Source organism: Pan troglodytes, chromosome 9 (assembly GCF_028858775.2).
Source record: "Pan troglodytes isolate AG18354 chromosome 9, NHGRI_mPanTro3-v2.0_pri, whole genome shotgun sequence".
NCBI lineage: Eukaryota > Metazoa > Chordata > Mammalia > Primates > Hominidae > Pan > Pan troglodytes.
In genome coordinates this window covers 31,275,646-31,292,379 of record NC_072407.2, presented here as the reverse complement: position 1 = coordinate 31,292,379, position 16,734 = coordinate 31,275,646, and positions in this window count along the sequence as shown.

Here is a 16,734-nt window from a genome sequence, read left to right as displayed (position 1 = left end):
CATGCCTATAATCTCAGCACTTTGGAAGGCTGAGGCAGGTGGATCACTTGAGATCAGGAGTTCGAGACCAGCCTGGCCAAGATGGCAAAACCCTGTCTCTACTAAAAATACAAAAATGAGCCTGGTGTGATGGTGTGTGCCTGTAGTCCCAGCTACTCTGGAGGCTGAGGCAGGAGAATCACTTGAGCCCAGGAGGTGGAGGTTGCAGTGAGCCAAGATCGCACCATTGCACTGCTGCCTGGGCAACAGAGTGAGACTCTCAAAAAATTAATTAATTAATTAATTAAATAAAAAATAAAAATAAAATATAATTAAGACAACTAGGTCTGCTGGGACCAGGTAATCTGTACTGTAAAATTTCTTTTAGAAAGTACTAGTGTACTTTCTACTACTGTAAAATTTCTTTTAGAAAGTACTAGTAAGATAAGTGAAATTTCCAGAGGCAGGGAAAAAAAAAAAGAACAAAAGGGCGTAAAAACTGAAGGAGAAAGGGTGTGAGTTGAGCTGATGCTGTGGCTACAAGTGGTGAAGGGAGATGAGGCAGTGGGCCTGCTTGTGGTGAAAAGTTGAAACTTAGACCATTCATGGAGAAGGGTTATGTCTTTACTACAGGGGGGCTAGAAAACAATCTACCGTCCATACAAGAAGATGACAAGGAAGAGAGGCCTACATCACAGGGGCTTGGGGCTTGAATTTAAACCATGTGTGCAGTCCTAAAATCACATGCCACACTTCCCCAGCTGGGAAGTTAATATGAAAGGTGGCTAAGGCCAGTGATGTCCCAGGCAGTGACAACTTTGGAGCACCTTACAGAAGCAACTCTGACAAATAGATTTTAAAACAAAGGTTGTTTTACTAGTCTAAGGCAGTTCACCACTTGCACGTACTTAAGGTGTCCTCAAATATATTTAAAGCAGAAATCAATCAAGTTAAGAGAAATTTAAAAACCTATAGACAGTAAGTTATAAAAAACATCTCTCTTAGTAATTGATGGAGTAAAAAATATAAAATAATAAGGATATTGAATATCTGAATAACCAAATTAACTAGCTTAATCTAGTCAACACATGCAAAACCCAAAAACTGATTGCTTGCTAGGCCATAAAGAAAATCTCATCAAATACCAAAGACTCAGTAACATATAAGACATATCCTCTGACCACCTTCTAATAAAATATAAACTTGAAAGAGACACTTGAGCTGGCCTGGCGCAGTGGCTCATGCCTGTAATCCCAGCACTTTGGGAGGCCGAGGCGGGTGGATCACCTGAGGTCGGGAGTTTGAGACCAGCCTGACCAACACGGAGAAACCCCGTCTCTACTAAAAATACAAAATTAGTGGGGGGCATGGTGGCACATGCCTGTAATCCCAGCTATTTGGGAGGCTGAGGCAGGAGAATTGCTTGAACCTGGGAGGCGGAGGTTGCAGTGAGCCAAGATCGCACCATTGCACTCCAGCCTGGGCAACGAGCGAAACTCCATCTCCAAAAAAAAAGACACTTGAAATTACTCTATACATTTGAAAATTAAAAAGAGAGAAGGAAAGATACTTCTAAAGACTATTTGGTCAAAGTAGCATTTGGAATTGTATAAGTTATGCTGCAATAATACACAAACTGAAAATATCTTAATATTTTAAAACAATGAAGGTTTATTTCCCATTCATGGTACATTTCCAATGTAAGTCAGCTGGGAGCTCCCTTCCACGTTTTCTTATGTTGGGACTCAAGCTAATGGAGACTCCATCTCCTGGCATATTGCCAGTTGCAGTGGTGGAATGAACACACATCACTTTCACTCGTATTCTGTTGACCAAAACATATTCATTGGCATAGCTGACTTCAAGAGGATGGGGACCTGGCCAGAAAGAGGAGAGCTGGATAGGTCAGTGACCAGTACTCGTGATTATCACAAAGAGAAAATAAATATGAAAATGAGAAAACATTTACACTTTAAAAATAATGAAAATGAAACACATTAAAACTTGGGGAATGGTGCCGGGCACAGTGGCTCACGCCTGTAATCTCAGCACTTTAGGAGGCCGAGGCGGGGGTGGATCACTTGAGGTCAGGAGTTAGAGACCAGCCTGGCCAACATGGTGAAACTCCGTCTCTACTAAAAATACAAAAAATTAGCCAGGCGTGATGGCACATGCCTGTAGTCCCAGCTACTCGGGAGGCTGAGGCAGGAGAATAGCTTGAACTTGGGAGGTGGAGGTTGCAGGGAGCCAAGATTGCATCACTGCACTCCAGCCTGGGCGACGGAGAGAGACTCCATCTCAAAAAAACAAACAAAACAAAAAAAAACAAAAACTTGTGGGCTGTAGTGCTTAGAGTAGTGCTTAGAGTAAAATTTCCAGCCTTAGATAATTATATTAAGAAAAAGAGACTGTGAATTAAGGAGCTAATCATCTAATCTAAGAAAATTAAATATCCCAGAAATAGTAGGGAAAAAAGAGAAAGGTAAGAGATGCATTAATGACACAGTCTTAGAAAACAGAACACAATAAAAAGAATAAGAAAAAAAGAAAAACTGCTGTTGTCTTGGTTTCTTCAGAAGCAGACTCTGAGATGAAGATGAGTGTGTATTTCACCCGTGAAGGAAAAGCTCCGTAGAGAAGCAGGTAAGGGGGCAGTGAAAACTGGCCAGGGAAAAATAGGCAAGGGTACCATTTCAGGCCAGGTCCCAGGGAGAACAGCTCCCTTCTGATCCCACGGTGGGTTTCTGATGTGTGAAGTACACTCAGCGTTCTTTCTCTTGGGGCCTCCATACTCCCACAGCTGTCAGTTATTGGCTAAGGGCTAACTGGAGTGGATGTGGATTCCTAGACACTTCAGTGTCTCTGCGTAAGTGGCCAAAGTGCCTCCTGTAGCCTGAGGGCAGTCTTCTGAAAAAAAAGTTTTAGGTACTGGCCCTGGGAAGGGAAACCACCCTGAATCTGGAAGAGGAATAAAAGAGCCCTAGGGAATCTGGATGGAACTAAAGCAGTGTCTACTATAATTGAATCTGTGAAAAAAAACGAATGGACAAGCATTTGGCCAAACTTTTTGAAAAAACAAGTCAGCATTTACAAACAATATGAGAAATGAAAAAGGGGTCATAACTGCTGATGCCATACAGATGAAAAAGAAGATACTACACCAATAAATTTGAAAAGACGGAAATGATCAATGTCCAAGGAAAATATGATTTATCAAAACTACCTTAAGAAGAAATTGAAGCAGGAGTACAGCCTTAACCATTAAAGACATGGAATCAGCTGTTAAAAAGCTTACTCTTGTCCCCCACATAGGCCCAGATGAGTTTGGCTGAGCATTCAAGGAACAGATAATCTCATGTTGGTGTCAATTTAACTGAAGAATAATTAACAAAGGAATATTCCCCAACTCAGATAAATAGAGTATAAAAAAAGGAGATTGCAAATCAGCCTTACTTATAAATGTATATTATATGTACAACTAAACAAACGACAAGAAAGTTAATAAGTGTATTAAAATAAAATAAAATTCGTCATAGGAATGCACAGATTTATATTAAAAAGATTAAATGAGAAAAGCCATATGATTATCTCAATAGCATTTGATAAAACTCAATACCTATTCATGATTAGAAAATTCTCTTAGCCAACCCCTCACAAAATAGGAATAAAAGGAGTCTTTCTAAATGAAAGATAGGTACTAAAAACCTCGAATGACCTTTTTTTTTTTTTTTTACTTTTACATATTCTTTCTTTTCTTCAACTTTTATTTTAGACACAGAGGTACATGTACAGGTTTGCTACATGGGTATATTGTACCTTGTACCCAGGTAATGAGCATAGTACCCAATAGGTATTTTTTTTTTTTTTTTTTGAGATGGAGTCTCGCTCTGTTGCCAGGCTGGAGTGCAGTGGCTCAATCTTGGCTCACTGCAACCTCCGACTCCTGGGTTCAAGTGATTCTCCTGCCTTAGCCTCCTGAGTAGCTAGGCCTACAGGCGGGCACCACCATGCCCAGCTAATTTTTGCATTTTTAGTAGAGACAGGGTTTCACTATGTTGGCCAGGATGGTCTCGATCTCTTGACTTGGTGATCCGTCTGCCTCGCCCTCCTAAAGGTCTTGACCCATTCCCTGATCCCTCCCACCTATCTTTGGTAGTCCACACGGTCTGTTGTTCCCATGTTTATGTCCATGTGTGCTCAATGGTTAGCTCCCACTTATAAATGAGAACATGTAGTATTTGGTTTTCTGTTCTTGCATTAATTCACTTAGGATTATGACCTCCAGCTCCATCTATATTGCTGCAAATATAGACATAATTTTATTTCTTTTGTGGGACAGCAATCATCTTTAATGATGAAATTTTAAAATCTTTCTCTCCAAAATAAGTAACAAAACAAAGATTCCTTATGTTGATGGGCAAAAGAAAGTATAAAATAATTTAAGAAGAAAAAAACTGTTATTATTCACAGGCATTATGAGTATCTCAATAGAAAACCCAAGGACATCTATAAATTATTAGAACTAATAAACCTCAGCAAGATTTCTGGATAAGTTATTAATATACAAACTTCATTTGAATTTCTATAAAACAATTAGAAAAATATCTTGTAAAAACACATCACATTAGCATAAAAATTAGTGCATTTGAGAATATGTGTGAAATAATGTACAAGACCTTTATGGTAAAATTTTATTTTTAGAAATTTTTCTCAAAAATTTTTAAGAAAAGCTAAAGAAATGGAGAAGCATATCATGTTCATTAATGTGATGATTCAGTATCAAGAAGATATCAGTTCCACTTCCAAATTGCCTTGCAGATTATGACAAAAATCTCAATAGGATTTTCCTAGAACTTAATCGAGTGATCCTAAAATTGATATAAAAGGGCAAAGATTAATGTCAAAAAAGAAGATAGATAAAATGGAATGGGGAGGGTATTGGAATTGTCCTACCAAATATAAACATATTACAAAGCTGTAGTAATTAAGATTGTGGATATCATAACAGGAATAGAAAGAACAGAGCTCAGAAGATAACCCATACAGTTATGTAAACTTGACATACAAAAAATGTGGCATTACCAATGTGGAAAGGATGGAGGTAGTGGGAATAAGTGAGATTGGGAAAATTTATTCTCCAGTGGGAAAAAGTAAATTAGATTGCTATCTCATTATTTAATCCAAAATAAGTTCCAAATAATTTATATACCTAAATATAAAAATTGAATATTTAAACCTTGTAGAATAAAATGCAGAGGAATTATTTTGATTTTGGGGGTTTAAAAAATTCTTAAACAAGAGAAAGAACAGCTGAAATGATTGATAAATATGACTCCACTAAAATAAAAATAAAACTTCTGGACAATAATAGCAATCATGCAGATTATCTGGACAATAGTAGCATACATGGAGAGGAGTGAAGCTTCATTGTGACTGAACACACAGTAAAGACTACTGGGTATTTGCTATTACTTCATGTATAGGTTATTTTCCCCCACAATAATTACAATAAAGCTATTTTTACAATGTATTTCTTTTCTCCTTCAGGGAGGAAAAAATGTACCTTCTAGCTTTCCATCTAATGATGTAACTAAAGGAAGAGAATATTATCTGAAAAACATGTTTTCATGTTAATGAAAATAAGTATTTTACTCTTAGGCAAACTTGCCAATTTTAATACAAGCATTTCTTCCATGGGAACCAGTCGTCATTTGCATAAACTCTGTAGCTTGTGGTCTTTTCTTGGTATATGTTAACATGGAGCAAATTTCTCCTGGTGACTTGTTTTGTGTGCCCAAAAATGCAGCCACTGGCTTTTCACAGGAATGTAACTGTTGGCAGGCCCCCAGCAGGTCTGACGCTGCCATATTGCTGGGGACTGAACTGGTTAGTGTGAAAACCAGGAGTCGTCTCTGTTTTCCCTTTTGACCCTGGGTCATCATTGCACATTTTCATCTGGGCCCTTCTCCATTTGTCTCTTGCAGGCTGCTGAAATAAACAAGTGAACTTCATTCCTGCTTCTATATTAGACTGCACCAAAATATTGGTGTAATTAGAAGAGAAACATTTGTAGAAGCTCTGGAGGTCTTATTAATAAAAGATAAAAGATAAAAATCAGATGATCTTGGGTTAATGTTGATCATTGGAGGTGGAGGGTGGCCATTTATAAGAAAAAGTCTTTCCTCAAAATGATATTATTTCTGGCTCTGTGGCCAAGTCCCTACTATTTTAAATGGTGATCTCTCTAAACCCAAGCTCTTCCACATTACAAATAAACTATTACCATGCACCTCTTAAGGAGCAGCAAGAGCTGTTTTTGCTTCAACCCATAGCACAGTTCAGAAGGTCAGACGTGACCACAGTATCTCCTGTTATTTCAGAGCTCACATGTGTTTGCTTTGGCTCTATTTCCCTGGCATTTGGTTTCCACTATTTTTCCATGGGTTTGGCTTGCAGGAATCAAAGAAACATTTTTTAAAATAAGCAAAGTTTGTAAAGATGAAGTATTCTGAACTGGTCGTGACTGGACACAGTTGGAGGGAATGCAGGCCTCCCAGTTTATGTTCAGTAGCACGGCCCTGACCCCAACATGACGAATATGAGTAATGGTGAGGGCAGAGGGCTGTCCCACTTGGCCAGACTCGCCAGTGCCTCCCTCCTTGCTCTCCATCCAGACTCCAGTGCAGCTCAGCTGTCTTGGTTCAGGGTACTTACTAAGGCCAAAAGCTAAATACCTAGGAGAGCTGAGGGCCTCCCTTGATGAAACATTTTCTATTTCAGCCTCAGTTGCAGCTGATTGTTCTCAATGGAGAGATACTGTGATTGTCTCATTGCTGGGGCTGGTTTTGGTTCCTGCTGTTAGCTCTCTGCAGAATGTGTCTGGGAAATAGGCATTCACTCTGTATAAAGCATGATTAAGAACACTACTGTGGGGTTAAACCGACAGCAGAGACCTCAAGGCCAGATGTTATCAGCCTGTTGGTTTGATATGGGAGAAATGTGGTAGACCGGGTGGGGAGGAATGGAGTGAAGTACAGTAGTTCCCAAGCTTGTCTGCACAATGGGATCACCTGGGGGGTTTTAGAAACTACAAATACCCGTGTTCCACCCCAAGAGGTTGTGATTTAATTGGCCACCTGAAGTTAGGATGTTTTAAAAGATTCCTGGGTGATTTGGGAACCACTGATACAGTGGTAAAGAGCCCAAACTTTGATGTTGTGCAGCCCTAGTTTGAATCCCAATCCCACCACTTAATAACTGTGTGACTTTGACCAAGACGTTAAAACTTTCTGAGTCTCAACTTTCTCATCTTGAATATGGGGATGATCTTTTCTCCTTTATGTGGTTCTTGTGGGAGTGAGCATAAACATGCCGAGTTTTAAATACTAAAAATGTTGTATCAACAGTCAATGAGCTAAGCAGCAGTGCAAACTCTGCCACTTCCTAGTCATACACTAGAGAGGCCATATGGTAAGAGTTGTTGCCAGTCTGGGTTTTGGAATCATATTGGCCTGGGTTTGAATCCTGGCTCCCCTCTTTGACCTTGGGCAAATGTCTTCACTTTTAAGTCTTCATTTTCCCTGTTGATAAAATAGACATTTTTACCCTATAGGCTTCATAGGAGGATTAACTTACATAACGCATTTAGTGTTTAGGTTGAACAATATAAAATTACCTTTCCTGATAGGTTAAATGGTAAATATCAGCAATTTCATTTGTTCTTCACATGAGTCTTCAAAAATGTGAAAAGTCTTCATAAGTCTTCAAAAATGTTAGCAGTAATGGCTGTTATTACTATGAATCAGCATGACCTTGATGGAATTACTTTACATCAGAGGGTCTCAGTTTCCCCAACCATAAAAAGGACACATTGAAATTCTGCCTCTTTCAACCAATTGCTATAAAATTTAAGTGAGTTGATGTTTGTGTAATGACTTTGAAGATTATAAACTACGAGAAAATCATGATAATTTAGAAAAAAATTTTCTTAGAGCCGGGCACAGTGGCTCATGCTTGTAATCCCAACACTTTGGGAGGCTGAGGCAGGTGGATCACCTGAGGTCAGGAGTTCGAGACCAGCCTGGCCAATATGGATGAACCCTGTCTCTTCTAAAAATAAAAATAAGAAAAAAAATAGCTGGGTGGGGTGGCACACACCTGTAATCTCAGCTACTCAGCAGGCTGAGGCACAAGAATGGCTTGAACCTGGGAGGCAGAGATTGCAGTCAGCTGAGATCGTGCCACTGCACTCCAATCTGTAAACAAGGTTCTGTCTCACAAAAAAAAAAAAAAGAAGAAGAAAAAAGAAAATAAAATCTTCTTAGAAACTGAGCATTTCATGTATATAATGGTAAATATTCTGGGAAAGAGGGGTACATCTGTAAAGTATGAAACATGGGAAGGAAATTGAGTTACACAGAGCTTGGCCTTTGGGATTCAGACAGGAAATCATTTTTTAAGTCTACTCTGAGTTGAGCACCACTAAGCATTGTGGAGAACAGAAGGGGAGTGAAACCCGTGGCTCCTGCCAAAGAAAAACTTGTGTCATGATTGAGAAGATGCATTGCATTATCTATGCAGAGTATAATAACTAATACTTACATAATGCTTACCACATGCCAGACTCTGCTAAAGTTTCCTACATGTATTATTTCATTTCATCCTCACAAAATCCCATCATTATCCTAGTTTTTCATAGGTGATTAACTGAGGCACAGACAATTTAAATAATGTGTCCAGGTATAATAATAAAAGACATTGAAGCAATGATTTTTGTGAAAAGTATTTGTGTCAAATAAATAAGTTCAAATTGTAACAAATTATAAGCAATAACAAAATATTTTACCTAGAGCTCTCTGTGCTTTCCTACTTTTTACTTTTAACATAGACATTTTCCCTAGTATTATAAACATTCCTCACTGAAAATGTCTCATGGCTCATGTTGAGGACTGATTACCCATATTTTTGGTTCTTAACCTTGTTTTTATCCCTGACACTTTGGGTGGCCTTGGGTGGGCACAATGACATCCCTATGGCTATAGTTTCTCCACCTACAACGTAAATCTAATAATGCCTCCCTTGAAAGCATGTTGTGGAGGCTAATTATCATAAAGTCATTTTTTTTTTTTTTTTGCCTCGGATGTAGACTGGAAACCCAAAGGGCCACCCAGACTTCAGCCCTGTGGTAAAATCTTGGCTTCTCTGGGACAAAGACAAGAGTATTGCTTCTTGGTGGGCTTCCAAACCCTCTTACTGTCTGCTCTTTGCATAGGGCAGTTCTCGGTGTCTTTTTTCACATGCAACATTACTTGGAGTGAGTTACCATAAATACCCTGTGGTTGAGGAGTAAGTGATACCATTTATTATAAAGCTAGCTGGGAAATATTTTCAACTAATAGGGATCATTAAGGCAGTAGCAATGTCACTTGATATGCTCATGGTCTAATAGGGAAAATATTATTCCATATGGGAAAAACTTAAAAAGGATTGACTTTCTTTAAGGGCAGAGATAGTGGCTCCTGTGGATTCTATAGCCTCCCCTCTCCAGGTGTGGTCCACAGGTCAGCATAGATATCACCTGGGAGCTTATCAGAAATGCAGGTCCCACTCCAGTCCCTTTGAATCAGACTCTGCAGTCCAACAACATCCACAGGTGTTTGGCACACCCATTAAAGCTTGAGATGCACCACTCCACTTGGAGCCATAACCAAGATGATGCAGAAAGTGGTGAAGCTAGAAACCCAGATGAGGTCTAATGTTCTCTCCTCTTGGCTGCTCTGCCTCCTCTTTTGGTGGATGCAGGTAGGTTCTGAGTTATTGCTGAAATGCAGTCTGACCTGCATGTAAGAAGCCTGAGCATTGCTCCTACAGCAGGTTGCAAACTCCTCAGCTCAGGGAACTTCTGAATAAAAACAGTTTTAACCACAGTGTTTGTAATTTTGTTACATTTTGATTTTCTGCCTTTATTTTTTAAAAAAAGTTTAAGATATTTTCTTACCTGAGGGAAAAAAGAGAGAGGCAAGCAAAGAGGGAGTAAAGACAGAAAACAGAGCAGAGAAGAAAGAAAAGCAAAAGCAATCATTTGCGCAAACCAAAAGTTTATTTTCATACTCCAGTTATTTATCTTGATTATGGGGCAAATGAATTTATTGTTAATCTTTAAGGGCTCTTGTTTTATTTCAAAAGTTTTTTTAAAATAAAAATCTTTCTGAAATCATGGAACAGCATCAGTGAAAGAGAATGCCAAAACAACTTATTCCTGTTTTCTTTCCCTTTCAACTTACTTATTTTTACAGACTATTAAAATTACCAAACCAGCAGGAGGTACCCAATAAATATTCGCATTGTTAGAACTTGATTTTGATTGTCATTCTCTTGAGGTTGCACATAATTAAAGAGCTATTACATTTATTCAATTTTAAGATAACTTGTACTATAGTCGGAATGACTTTGAAAAATGCAAATTTAAACTTCTGATGAATTATTTTATCTAGGCATTTGATAATCAATGGCTGTTAATATCATAAAAAGACAAACATCATGTGTTATGTGCCTCCCAATGGAAGCACACCATACCACCATAGGGAATATTCTTATTAAAAGATAGAATCTAGATCTCATCAATATTCTATATCTAATTATCAAAGTACAGGAAATATGGAAGTCACTTAACTGTCACCTGAGCTTTTTGGAATGCTTGCTCTTGGATCACTCTGTCTTGGAATCTAACTGCCATACCCTGAGAAGCCCAAGTCACATGAAGAAGCTATGCAGAGGCAATTCGGTTGACAGCTCCAGCTGAGCTTCCAGCTGACAGTCACCATCAGCTGTCATTGTATGAATGAGCCATTTGGATGTCCAGCTGACACATGACTGCAACTGCATGAGAGACCCCAAATGAGAACCACCCAGCGAATCCCAGTCAATCCACAGAACAAAGAGGGTTAATAAATAAATGTTTTGAGGCACTAAGTTTGGGGAGGTAATAGTAGTATGGACTGAATGTTTGTGTTCTCTCTCTCTGTCTCTCTCTGACATGTGAAGACACAACCAGAAGGTAGCTGTGTGCAAACGAGGAGGTGAGCTCTTACCAGGAACTGAATCTGCTGCCACCTTGATCACGGACTTCACCTAGCCTCTAGAACTGTGAGAAATATATGTCTGTTATTTAAACCATTCAGTCTATGATATTTTGTCATAGCAGTCTGAGTTGACTAAGGCAAGGAGCAATAATCATCTCAGTGTGTAGATCACATTGACTCTGAAAGATAAAACATAGTGAGGATACTAACATGATCCCAGGTTTTGGGCTTGGAAAAATGTGAAGATCATGGTGCCATTCACTGAGCTAGGAAATGCAGGAGGAGAAGCAGTTTGGTGGTGGGAGGGCAAGAAGAAATAACTTAAATGTTTTCCATAATTATCTTAATAATATATACCAATTTTAGAAAATTTGTAATATACACAAAAAGTAAAGAAAAGGAAGTAAAAATAACTTGTAATCCTACTACACAGAGCTAACCATTCTTGTTATTTATTATAGTCCTCTCCAGTGTTGTTTGTTTGTTCTTTGTTTTTTACAAACTTTCAGAGGCAATTTTCCCCAAACTATATTAAAGCTTACCAACTTGGCAACCCTATTGGAGAGGATTTAGTTAACTCAAGATCTTGGACCAAAAAAATCTAATGTTAACTTCTTGTTGCAACTCTTTTTATTCCCTGCGTAAAACTTCAAAATAAAAAAAATGGCGTTAATGTTGGGAATTATTTGGGGAAAAAAGGTAATTGTTTTCCAAAGAGTTAAATTTTCAGGGAAATTCTAAACATTTTCTCTGTGATGGAATTGCTGGCCTATGACAAAGGGGCAGATGAGGCCATGCTTCAGTGTGTGCAGAAACAAAATTCACTGGATAATTATTTGTCTATTCAGTCTAAATGGGAAAGGTAAGGTGAACCCGGAGAATTTATGGAAATAATATGAATCCCTGGTTGTCCTTTGGTCAGTTCACTCAATCATGTATTTTTAAATCAAGAAATATTTATTGAGCACCTACCATATATCAGCTCCTGAAGTAAGTGTCAGAGATCCAATGGTAAGCAAAAGTCATTAATTCCCTTCTGTTCAGTGGGTGAGACAATCGTTAATCAAATAGTTTCACAAACATATACATAAATACTATGACCAAAAAGCCTATAACAAGTAGCTACTGAGTGCCTACCATGTGCCTGTCCTGTGCTTAGTGTCGTGATGCTACCAGAAAGGTTGAGGGGGCGTTGGTCTTCAGCATCACTACCATCCAACTGGAGAAGCATGTGTTCCCTGCAGTGATGAGGGAACCTGGGTGCCCCTTTGTGTAGTGTAGACTTGCTATGACAGGAGATCAGAGACAGGAGTAGTTAGTGTTGGAGCCAACAATATCTTAAAATGGAAAACTAATACATAATAAATACACTGGTGTCTTAATTCTGGATGCTATAACAAAAATACCATACACTGAATGACTTAAACAGCAAACATTCATTTTCTTGTAGTTCTGGAGGCTGGAAGTCCAAAGATCAAGGTGCCAGCATGGTTGAGTTCTGATGAGGGTTCTCTTCCTGGTTTGCAGATGGTTGCCCTCTTGCTGTGTCTTCATGTGGTGGAGAGAGAGAGATCATCTGTCTTGTGATCTCTCCTTATAAGGACTCTAATTCCCAATCTCGGTTTGGTAACTCTTGCCTTTAAGTTCATTTCTGGAATTTGCATTGTCAGTGAACCCAGTGAAGGCACAATGGCTGTGAGGTTGAAGCCTTGGGTTTCAGTCTCCATCCTGCTCACAACTAGCCTCATGCAAGGCTAGCCAAGGTGCAAGGCACCTTAAGCAAGTGCCTTCCGTTATCGGGATTGCACTTTGATTAACTGAAAAATGAGTTGCTTAGAGAATAACATTGAATTGAATAGGAAATATTTTGCATGCATTAAAAGTACTATCTGTACTTTTAATTGACAAACAAAAAGCTCAGCTCTGAAATTTCATTAGCACCACCAGAATGTTTGCCTCACAGCTTCCAGGTGGGACAGGAGGAGAAAAGGTATTTTCTGAGCCCCACCTTAAATATGCAAGCACGAATTTCAAGGAGGAGCTATAGAGCCTAGAGCTCTCTCTCCAGTTATATTGAGAGAAAGAGAGAGAGTATGTTTAGTGGGTCATAGTATACAATGTATTTCTCAGGTGAGCCATGGCCAAAAAGTTTGAAAGTTGATAGACTAGAGGACTTTATGCCATGGGTTTAAGTGACTGGCCAAAGACTGTGAAAATGAAGGAACTTGAGATTTTCGGTGCAATAGACCATTGGGATAGAAAGAACTCTCTTGTGGTATAAGCAATGGGTATAGAGCTGCTTCTTCCCTGATTTTATTTGTTGCTGAGGTCCAGGGCCAGGAAAAAGATCCCCTTTCAATCAATTGTCCGGGTACTACATATTTGGGGGCATTTTGTTCACCTAGCATGTTTTGAGCAATTCCCAGATTGGTGCCAGTCCTAAAATCATGCTCTATCATCTTGGTTTAACTTCTGACTCCTCCAGTCTTGGTTGTCTTTCTGGTTATGCTGCCTGCATCCTGGACCAGACTGTGTTTGCAATGTCCTTGAACTTCTGTTGCCACTGTGACACAGTGAAGAGTGCATTTCTGTGACACTTAATGGCTTCTTTGTTCTTTGTGTCTCCTGATTCATATTTAGGACAGAGGAGATGGTGCTCCAAATAGCTGATATGTCTGCACTCTAGGTTGGAAGTAGAGGGCTAATTTACAAGTGCTAGCAAGGAGGCAAAACATTTTTAGACCATTGTTTATTTTTGGACTGACATTCGGAAATGGAAACTGGATTTGACACCAGATGGTCAAGAGTGGGAAGGTGGAAAGCCCTCAAGGCACAGGCTTACCAGGATCCCCCAGTATATTTATCCTTTTTCTTCCTGATGTCTTTCAAGGGCTGTGGAGAAAGTCACATGATCTAGAGCTCTAGGCTCTATAGCTCCTCCTTGAACTTGGCGCTTGCATATTTAAGGTGGAGCTCAGAAAATACCTTTTCTCCTCCTGTCCCACCTGGAAGCTGTGAGGCAAACATTCTGGTGGTGCTAATGAAATTTCAGAGGTGAGTTTTGTTTGTCAATCCTAGGGCAGGCCCTGGGAGATTTGGAGGAAAGAGCACAAAGAGGTGGGCTCCACAGATGTGTACACTTAAGTGGAACCCGTTATGATGCTGTCTTGGGGAGCTGGGATTTATTTTTTTCCAGCCACGCATAGCCCTGGGAGCTGTTAGATTTCTCTAAAGTCTTCACAACTCATGACCCTAGGTAAGCTCAGGTTCCATTTTCCTACCTCCTCAACTTTATTAGCCTTGCTTTCCAAAATAAAAAGAGCAAAGTCTGTTAGAGTGGACACTTTTTGGAAAGGACATCCCTGATCAATTTTGGGAAAGCATTTTACAAGCTTAAATTGACCATACATTTGGGAGGTGGGATAGCCATTCTGAGGTATTTGTTTCTGGAGGTTGATTTTTCACATGTTTTCAAATGACTGAACAAGGCTTATCTTTCAAAATGGTTATATTGTAGGCTTGTTACCTTCTTCCATATTTGTGCCAGGGCTCAGAGAATGTTTGCAATGGTCTCCAGAGCTAGTTAGGAGACATGTGATAGATTTGGTATCTGTAAAATTTCACCTCATTTTTGACCTGAACATCCATCTCTGGCTTGGTCTCCAGGCTTGTTCACTAGCTTTGGTATTGAATACCAGATGGTTTTTCCAGAAATGAAAACTTTCTGGGCTATGTGCAGTGGCTCACACCTGTAGTCCACACAGTTCGGAAGGCTGAGGTGGGTGGATCTCTTGAGCCCAGGAGTTTGAGACCAGCCTCCATGGCAAAACCCCGTCTTCACAAAAACACACACAAAATTAGCCAGAAATGGTGGCACGCCCCTGTAGTCCCAGCTACTTGGGAAGCTGAGGTGGGAGGATGTCTTGAGCCTGGAAGAAGGTTGCAGTGAGCCAAGATCATGCCACTGCACTCCAGCCTGGGCAACAGAGCAAGACCCTGTCTCAAAACAACAACAACAACAACAACAAAACACAACAAAAACCCTCTTTCTGAAGGTCGTAATTTTGCCATTATTGAGGAAATCCAAAAGAATATACTGAGACTTTCCAGGCAAGTTCCAAAGAGGTGTTTTAGAAGTACACTAAATTGCTCTCCAGATTCCTCCTCTCTGGGCAGGGCATATCTGAAAGAAGGGCAGCAGCCCCCGTCAGGGGTTTATAGATAAAAGTCCCATCTTGCTGGGACAGAACACCTGGGGGAAGGAGCAACTGTGGGCGCAGCTTCAGCAGACTTAAATGTTCCTGCCTGCTGGCTCTGAAGAGAGCAGTGGATCTCTCAGCACAGTGCTCAAGCTCTGCTAAGGGACAGTGTACCTCCTCAGGTGGGTCCCTGACCCCCGTGCCTCCTGACTGGGAGACACCTCCCAACAGGGGTTGACAGACACCTCATACAGAAGAGCTCTGGCTGGCATCTGGTGGTTGCCCCTCTGGGACGAAGCTTCCAGAGGAAGGAATAGGCAGCAATCTTTGCTATTCTGCAGCCTCTGCCAGTGATACCCAGGAAAACAGGGTCTGGAGTGGACCTCCAGCAAACTCCAGCAGACCTGCAGCAAAGGGTCCTGACTATTAGAAGGAAAACCAACAAACAGAAAGGAATAGCATCAATATCAACAAAAAGGATGTTCATATAAAAACCCCATCTGAAGGTCACCAGCATCAAAGATCAAAGGTAGATAAATCCATGAAGATGAGAAAACACCAGTGCAAAAAGGTTGAAAATTCAAAAAACCAGAATGCCTCTTTTCCTCCAAAGGATCACAACTCCTCACCAGCAAGGGAACAAAACTGGACAGAGAATGAGTTTGATGAATTGACAGAAGTAGGCTTCAGAAGGTGGGTAATAACAAACTCCTCTGAGCTAAAGAGGCATGTTCTAACCCAATGCAAGGAAACTAAGAACCTTGAAAAAAGGTTAGACGAATTGCTAACTAGAATAACAGGTTTAGAGAAGAACATAAATGACCTGATGAAGCTGAAAAACACAGCACTAGAACTTCATGAAGCATGCACAAGTATCAACAGCTGAATCAATCAAGCAGAAGAAAGGATATCAGAGATTGAAATTCAACTTAATGAAATAAAGCATGAAGACAAGATTAGAGAAAAAAGAATGAAAAGGAATGAACAAAGCCTCCAAGAAATATGGGACTATGTGAACAGACCAAACCTATGTTTGATTGGTGTACTTGAAAGTGACGGGGAGAATGAAACCAAGTTGGAAAACACTCTTCAGAATATTATCCAGGAGAATTACCCCAACTTAGCAAGATAGGCCAACATTCAAATTCAGGAAATACAGAGAACACCACAAAGATACTCCTCGAGAACAGCAACCCCAAGACACATAATTGTCAGATTCACCAAGGTTAAAATGAAGGAAAAACTGTTATGGGCAGCCAGAGAGAAAGGTTGGGTTACTAACAAAGGGAAGCCCATCATACTAATAGTAGATCTCTCTGCAGAAACCCTGCAAGCCAGAAGAGAGTGAAGGCCAATATTCAACATTCTTAAAGAATTTTCAACCCAGAATTTTATATCCAGACAAACTAAGCTTCATAAGCAAAGGAGAAATAAAATCCTTTACGGACAAACAAATGCTGAGAGATTTTGTCACC